Here is a 7085-nt window from a genome sequence, read left to right as displayed (position 1 = left end):
ATAAACAGGGGTAGGTTAGGCTTTAGAGACATAAATAGGAGTATCAATTCCCTTTGCTGAACTCATTAATGAAGGCAGGAAGTATTGTAATAAAGCATGAGAGAAAAGTCAATAAATATATTTGTGTGTGTGTGGGGTGTGTGTGTGTGTGTGTGTGTGTGGTGTGGTGTGTTGTATGTCTGATTACAAAATCAGACATTCAAAAGATTTAAACTATTGATGTTTGAGGGAAGTCCTAAAGTTTATTTACAGACAAAATAAAGAGTCAAAACATTTTCTACTTCAAAACAGGACAATATTTGGTTTGTCTGAGGTTTGCTACATTTGGCATAAAAATGTAGAGCAGGATTAAAATAATCTTATTTCTGCAATTTTTATTTAGGTTCTACAGTGCAAATACAATATTTGTATAAAAACATAACTTCTGAACTCAAACAGTCCTATAGTTAGAATAAATATGGTCTAATACCTGGTCAGGCAGGTTGGTATAAACCTGGCCCTGAGTGCTGGGAGTAAAGTGCTGCTCCTGGTGGTACACATGGGGGGCCGGGACAAGGTGTTGCAGGTCACCAGCCTCAACCCGCGGTCCAGAGCGGGTTGAGGTTAAACAAAGGTTAAACAAACAAGGTTTTTAGTTTAGGCTTTAAAGACTACTAATTTTACATTTCAAGTTCTAGCCTCCAGCTAAGCTACAAAAAGAAACGTCTGCCATCAGAGTTCTTTCAACATTTGTTGAATGCTAGAGACCTAGTTACAGTAGGACAGATGAATTCCCACTGCAGGAAGTTTTAATTAGTCTAACTGATGTAATGTGAGAATACAACTCTAGAGAAAAAGACAGAAATATGGATAAGTAACCCGGGAAACGATCAGGAGGTTTCCTGTGTGCACAGCATAGTGTTGGGAATCAATGAGTCAAATCACTTTGCTCGGCTCGCCGATAAGAGCCGACTCCCAAACAGCGTAGTGCCATTTTAAACTAAACCGGAGTATTTTAAACTATATTATGATAGTTAAATGTTTTGATTTGATTATAAAGAGTGCACAACTACAGAAAAAGCTCATATATGCGAGATGACTTCAACATTCAGCTCAAAGGAGCCGAATCACATTTCATATAGATGTGTTCACACATAAACAAAAAAGATAGAAATGTTTATTTAATGAAGATATTGATGTATTTTTTGTGGATGTAACTCAGTAGTGTGTTATTTTCTAGATAATTAAACCTAAACTGCTTAACAAAACAGCAATTAAAATGTGCATTGATTTTGGCCTATGACATTTATTCAAAGCAGTTAGAATAACTAATAACTTTTCTCTAATGGCATTTAACAGTGAAGATTACGTTTATATCATCTTTACTGTATTACATTCATGTGGTACATATGGTATCACATATAGTATACAGATTAATGAACTGTAAAAGCAGTAATTTTTGAAAATACAGGGTGTCCCAAAACTCTCCATACATAGGGAACAATGTACGCCAGTGTGATGCCTACAAATGTATTGTCACAATTGTTAAGTTGTTTTGTGTGTTGGCCTGTATAAAAGGAACAATTTGAATGTATTTTTGCAATGGATTTGAGTAGTATTTTTGAGGGTGCAATGGCTTGATTATGCCACAAGGGGTTCACTTATGTGAGCGCTAGTAGGTCTGCACGATGCTTCCGCTCCTCAGACAGAGAACAGCCTGCTGAGCGATCACAAGTAACATCTCCTGTGTCTGATTTTCCTGTACAAAACAGGTTAGTAGTGTGTGATATTTTGCTGCAATACATTTCTAAGGAATTTTAAAGCCTTAATTATGTTGTTCTGATAATGTTTTATGTGTAAAAGAGTGGTTTATTCAGTAGAGACCTTGAATTGAAGTGTAGCTAGCTCCCGTGTAAAAAGTGTAAGTGACATTGCGGCCTTGTGCACCTTTCTCTGTATTTGTTAAAGCTAAAGTTTATAAAGTACGGTTATTTCAATGGTTGTGTATATATAGTTGTAATGTGTTGGTAAGGTTAAAGAGACAGAGGCATTTTGTACAATGTAGGCCTCTGTATTTTTATATTTTGTATTTGAAAATGTACTAAAAGTGTGAAACAAGCAGGCTTAACAGTATTAAAGCTACTGGATGTATATGATTTCAGAGCTGGTAATAGCAGTAACTTGAGTCATAGTACCAGTTAAGACTGGGATAGGTGAAGTACATATAAGATTTTTTTTTTAATCTTGTAGATCTCCAGGAACAGAGCATTGCAGAAACACTCTAATTCATCAAAATCCCATCAAAGTAACCTCAGAATAACCTTAAACTGTCACCTGATTCACGTTTTGGTTAATGAGCACTCATGTGTATATATAGCCATTGTCTGCACTGATTCACGGTCTTTCGTTGTCTTAGACTCCCGTTGTTCATGTCTTGATGTTTGTTTCTTGCCACAGTGTGTTTCAAGGTTGTCATAGTGTATTTGTTTCTTAGTACGTTTCTTTAAATAAATGTCTTTATCTGCATCTGTATCTGCACCTGCTTCTGGCTCAACCTCGAATTGTGACAGAACGAAAGACCAACAATCAGAAGCAGCAGATCGCCAAGATGGATAACTGGGGCATCAGGATGCCACCAATGTTAGTGGAGTACTTTGCCACGTTGCGCCAACAGTCGGACAATTACCAAGCTGCGCTACGAAAGCAGCAGGACGCCAGGAATTACCTGGGCTTCAACTTACCGCCTATGTTCATGCAGGACTACGCCATGCCACGCCAACAGGAGGAGGAGTCCAGGTACAAGGGGGAGTTTGTGTTCAGTACAGAGACCCAGCCCGGGACCGACAGGGTGACCTCAGAGCTTGAACCTGAGCCCCACGAGGTGGGCTCGCCTGCCGAGCTCCAGCAAAGGGTCAGCGGGGAGGCACTAGCACCAGGCTTTGATGTCCGAGTCCCAGTCAAGTCTCAAGTCCCTAAGGTCCCAGCCAAGCCTCGCGTCCCTGAGGTCCAAATCAAGTCTCGCGTCCCTGAGTTCACGTTCAGGCCTACTGACCCAAATGACCAAATTCCGCTCACGCCACAGTCCGCGGACACGCACCGCCAAGCTCCGCTCACGCCACAGTCCGCCGACACGCACCGCCAAGCTCCGCTCACGCCACAGTCCGCCGACACGCACCGCCAAGCTCCGCTCACGCCACAGTCCGCCGACACGCACCGCCAAGCTCCGCTCACGCCACAGTCCGCCGACACGCACCGCCAAGCTCCGCTCACGCCACAGTCCGCCGACACGCACCGCCAAGCTCCGCTCACGCCACAGTCCGCCGACACGCACAGCCAAGCTCCGCTCACGCCACAGTCCGCCGACACGCACCGCCAAGCTCCGCTCACGCCACAGTCCGCCGACACGCACCGCCAAGCTCCGCTCACGCCACAGTCCGCCGACACGCACCGCCAAGCTCCGCTCACGCCACAGTCCGCCGACACGCACCGCCAAGCTCCGCTCACGCCACAGTCCGCCGACACGCACAGCCAAGCTCCGCTCACGCCACAGTCCGCCGACACGCACAGCCAAGCTCCGCTCACGCCACAGTCCGCCGACACGCACAGCCAAGCTCCGCTCACGCCACAGTCCGCGGACACGCACAGCCAAGCTCCGCTCACGCCACAGTCCGCCGATACGCACCGCCAAGCTCCGCTCACGCCACAGTCCGCGGACACGCACCGCCAAGCTCCGCTCACGCCGCAGTCTGCCTTGCAACACAGCCAGCAGAGTAACCTGAGCATCTGGGGCTTTCCACTGCAGGGGAGGCACACCTTGCTGCGCAGTCCAGAGGTGAAGGCTGGCCCAGAAATTTTTTTGGGGGGGGCAATGAGGACAGCAGGGCTCCAGCCTGAGGCCTACGGGGAGGTCTCAGCTGTGGAGCTCTCACCTGAGGTCAACATGGCGACCTCAGAGGGACAGGCCGAGGAGGCTGTCCCGCTGCCCTGCACAGCCGAGGAGGCTGTCCCGCTGCCCTGCACAGCCGAGGAGGCTGTCCCGCTGCCCCGTTCAGCTGCGGACGTCGCTCAGCCCGCCTGCTCCATGGCAACTAGCGTTTCCCCCCTTCTGCTTCGAGGAGACCCACGCTCCTCTCCCTGGCCGCACGGGGGACTTCTCTCGGCCTTCCAGTTCAGCTGGGGACGTCGCGCCGCTTTCATGCTCTGCCGAGGAAATATCTCAGCCTCCCTGTGCCATTGTAGAAGCCGCCCGGCCTCCTGATTTTGCGGGGGGACATTTTCTCCAGGGGGCCAGGACCACCAGATGGAGGACGTATAATTTTGGGCGCTCCGGGAGTAGCGCCCTTGGGGGAGGGTTCTGTCACGTATCAGGAAGCTCTGGACTCCACTTCCCATCAGCCACTGCACTGCACTACATGTCACATGACCACCTGCACCTGATTCACGTTTTGGTTAATGAGCACTCGTGTGTGTGTGTGTGTGTGTGTGTGTGTGTGTGTGTGTGTGTGTGTGTGTGTGTGTGTGTGTGTGTATATATAGCCATTGTCTGCACTGATTCACTGTCTTTCGTTGTCTTAGACTCCCGTTGTTCATGTCTTGATGTTTTTCTTGCCACAGTGTGTTTCAAGGTTGTCATGGTGTATTTGTTTCTTAGTACGTTTCTTTAAATAAATGTCTTTATCTGCATCTGTATCTGCACCTGCTTCTGGCTCAACCTCGAATTGTGACATTAAACATGTGAATGTAATGCAGTCAGCAGAAATTTGTACATATGAGCTAGTTAGTTATGGCACAACAAGTTGTCATCAAAATTCACATAAGTAGTCAGTCCATACAGGATTTCGCAGTATTTTTTTTGTGATACACTTGTGTGACACGTTACCTGTGTGTAAGTAAATTGTCACATGACCTCAGTATAAAAACACCTGTTCCTGGAAGGCTCCAGAGTTTCTGGGACGACATAGCTAAACAAACAGCATTATGGAGACCAAGGAGCTACTTTAAGAGTTCGGTAATAGTATCACCCATAAAAGTAGCCTTAGAATAACCTTAAACAACATGTGTTGCATGGTGAAGCATGGTGGTGGCATTATGTTATTATTTATTACTTCTTAATGTCCTGTGCAACAGCCAGTTGTTTCCATTGGCTTGTCGTAAGTTATAAATTACAGGCAAACAACTGTCATGATGGAAAATTCTACTTGGCCCATTCAGGGCTCAAACCTGTGACCTTGGCATTATTAGCACCATGCTCTAACTCCATACAGGAAACGAGCATTGCAGAAACACTCTAATTTCCCAAAATCCCATGAAAGTAACTTTAGAATAACCCTAAACAACATGTGTATGTAATACATTCAGCAAAAATTGGTACACACAGTATGGGCTAGTTAGTGCTGGATTCAGAATTCATATAATTCGTCCATTTGTGTGCAAGTGTCACATGAACTCAGTATAAATACACCTTTTTCCTGGAAATCTCTAGAGTATGTTAGACAACATACCTAAACAAACAGCATCATGGAGACCAAGGAGCTATCAAAAACGTCTGGGTGAGTTGCTGATGAGTTGTACAAATGAGCTTTATTTACAGAACGTCATGGTTCCAGTTAATCTGATTATATACAGGTGTATATTCAAAACTGAATGGACAGGTTAGTGGCTAATAATGCCATCATTAACAGAAAAAACCCCACCAAAAACAGATACCCGTCAAAAACAAAGAGCAAAGTCCTTTGATGTATTCTACTCTTAATTTAGTAATTTCTCATTAAGATGTTGTGCTTGAGTATCCATTTAGAAAAGCCAAGGAAAGGGGATGGAGAGAGCAGATTCTCAGTGTCTCCTTCTTATCCTTCTTATTATAATTCTGTGTAAGTCTGCAGTAACTTTTTGCTCTTTGAGAACAAAGCTCAGTTGTGGAGATTCATTCAAATCATTCATTGTTGTAAGGTATCCTTCACAGGCAAACAGCACACGGTGGAAAACGCTACTTCTCAGGACAACCATAACCTGGACACTCCACAAAGCTTGGCTTTATGAGAGAGATTGGTGAACCATATGAAATCCCATTAGGAGTTTGGAAAAAGGGATGCTGGAGACTCACCAAACATGGAAAAAGGTTCTCAGGTTGAATGAAACCAAAGACGCTTAGTCTTTTGTGCTTAGTACAAAGCATTACATTTGGTGGAAACCATCACTGATCTTCATCCTGAGTACACCATTCACATAATGAAGCATGGTGGTGGTGGTATCATTTTGTGAGGATGCTTTTCATCGGCAGAGACTGGGAAACTGGTCAGAGTTTAGGGGAAAAATGGAGAAGAAGCATACTGGCAAAGCCAGTTTGAATGTTTTAGAATGTCCCAATAAATGCCCAGACCTCAATCCAGTTGAGAATCTATGGCATAATTTGAAAATGGAGCTTCAGGTAGTCACATCAATATAACTACAATGGCAGCTTGTGAGGGAGTTGTGGTGACTTTCAGTCAAGGAAATCTTACTATCCTGTACAACAGCCAGTTGTTTCCTCTGGCTTGTTCTGAGAAATCATTTACAGGCAGACAACATGTCGTGGTGGAGAATTTTACTTGGCCAGTATGGGTATCAAACCTGTATATGAAGCCATAATAAAGGTTTACTCTTTTAAGCTGTTCTTTGCTGTTTTTGTGTGTATTTAAACAGTGGAAGTCATTTTGACCCATGACATAATGGATGTAACTTTTTTCCCCAACATAATAGGAGGGTTAAACAGTGTGTGTGTGTGTGTGTGTGTGTGTGTGTGTGTGTGTGTGTGTGTGTGTGTGTGTAATGCGATCAGAATTTTTTAACATATAGGCTAGTTATAAGTTTCACATGGAATTTTGCTTTTATCATGTCTTGGAAACAAACTCTTTAATAGAGCTTATATTCTGTCGTGTATGTTTATAGTGTTTTGTGCCATATATAATTTTTTAATAACATAATATAATATAACATAATATAATTGTGTATTTCCAATCAGAGGTAAATCTTGCAAAACACCAAACCAACAGTTATTAGCTTAAACTTTGCATTAGTGAATGTATATATCTGATTATATAATGGCCCTGTTCAAAAATAGATGGTTT

Source organism: Ictalurus furcatus, chromosome 29 (assembly GCF_023375685.1).
Source record: "Ictalurus furcatus strain D&B chromosome 29, Billie_1.0, whole genome shotgun sequence".
Classification (NCBI taxonomy): domain Eukaryota; kingdom Metazoa; phylum Chordata; class Actinopteri; order Siluriformes; family Ictaluridae; genus Ictalurus; species Ictalurus furcatus.
Note: the sequence above shows the minus strand (reverse complement) of the source record.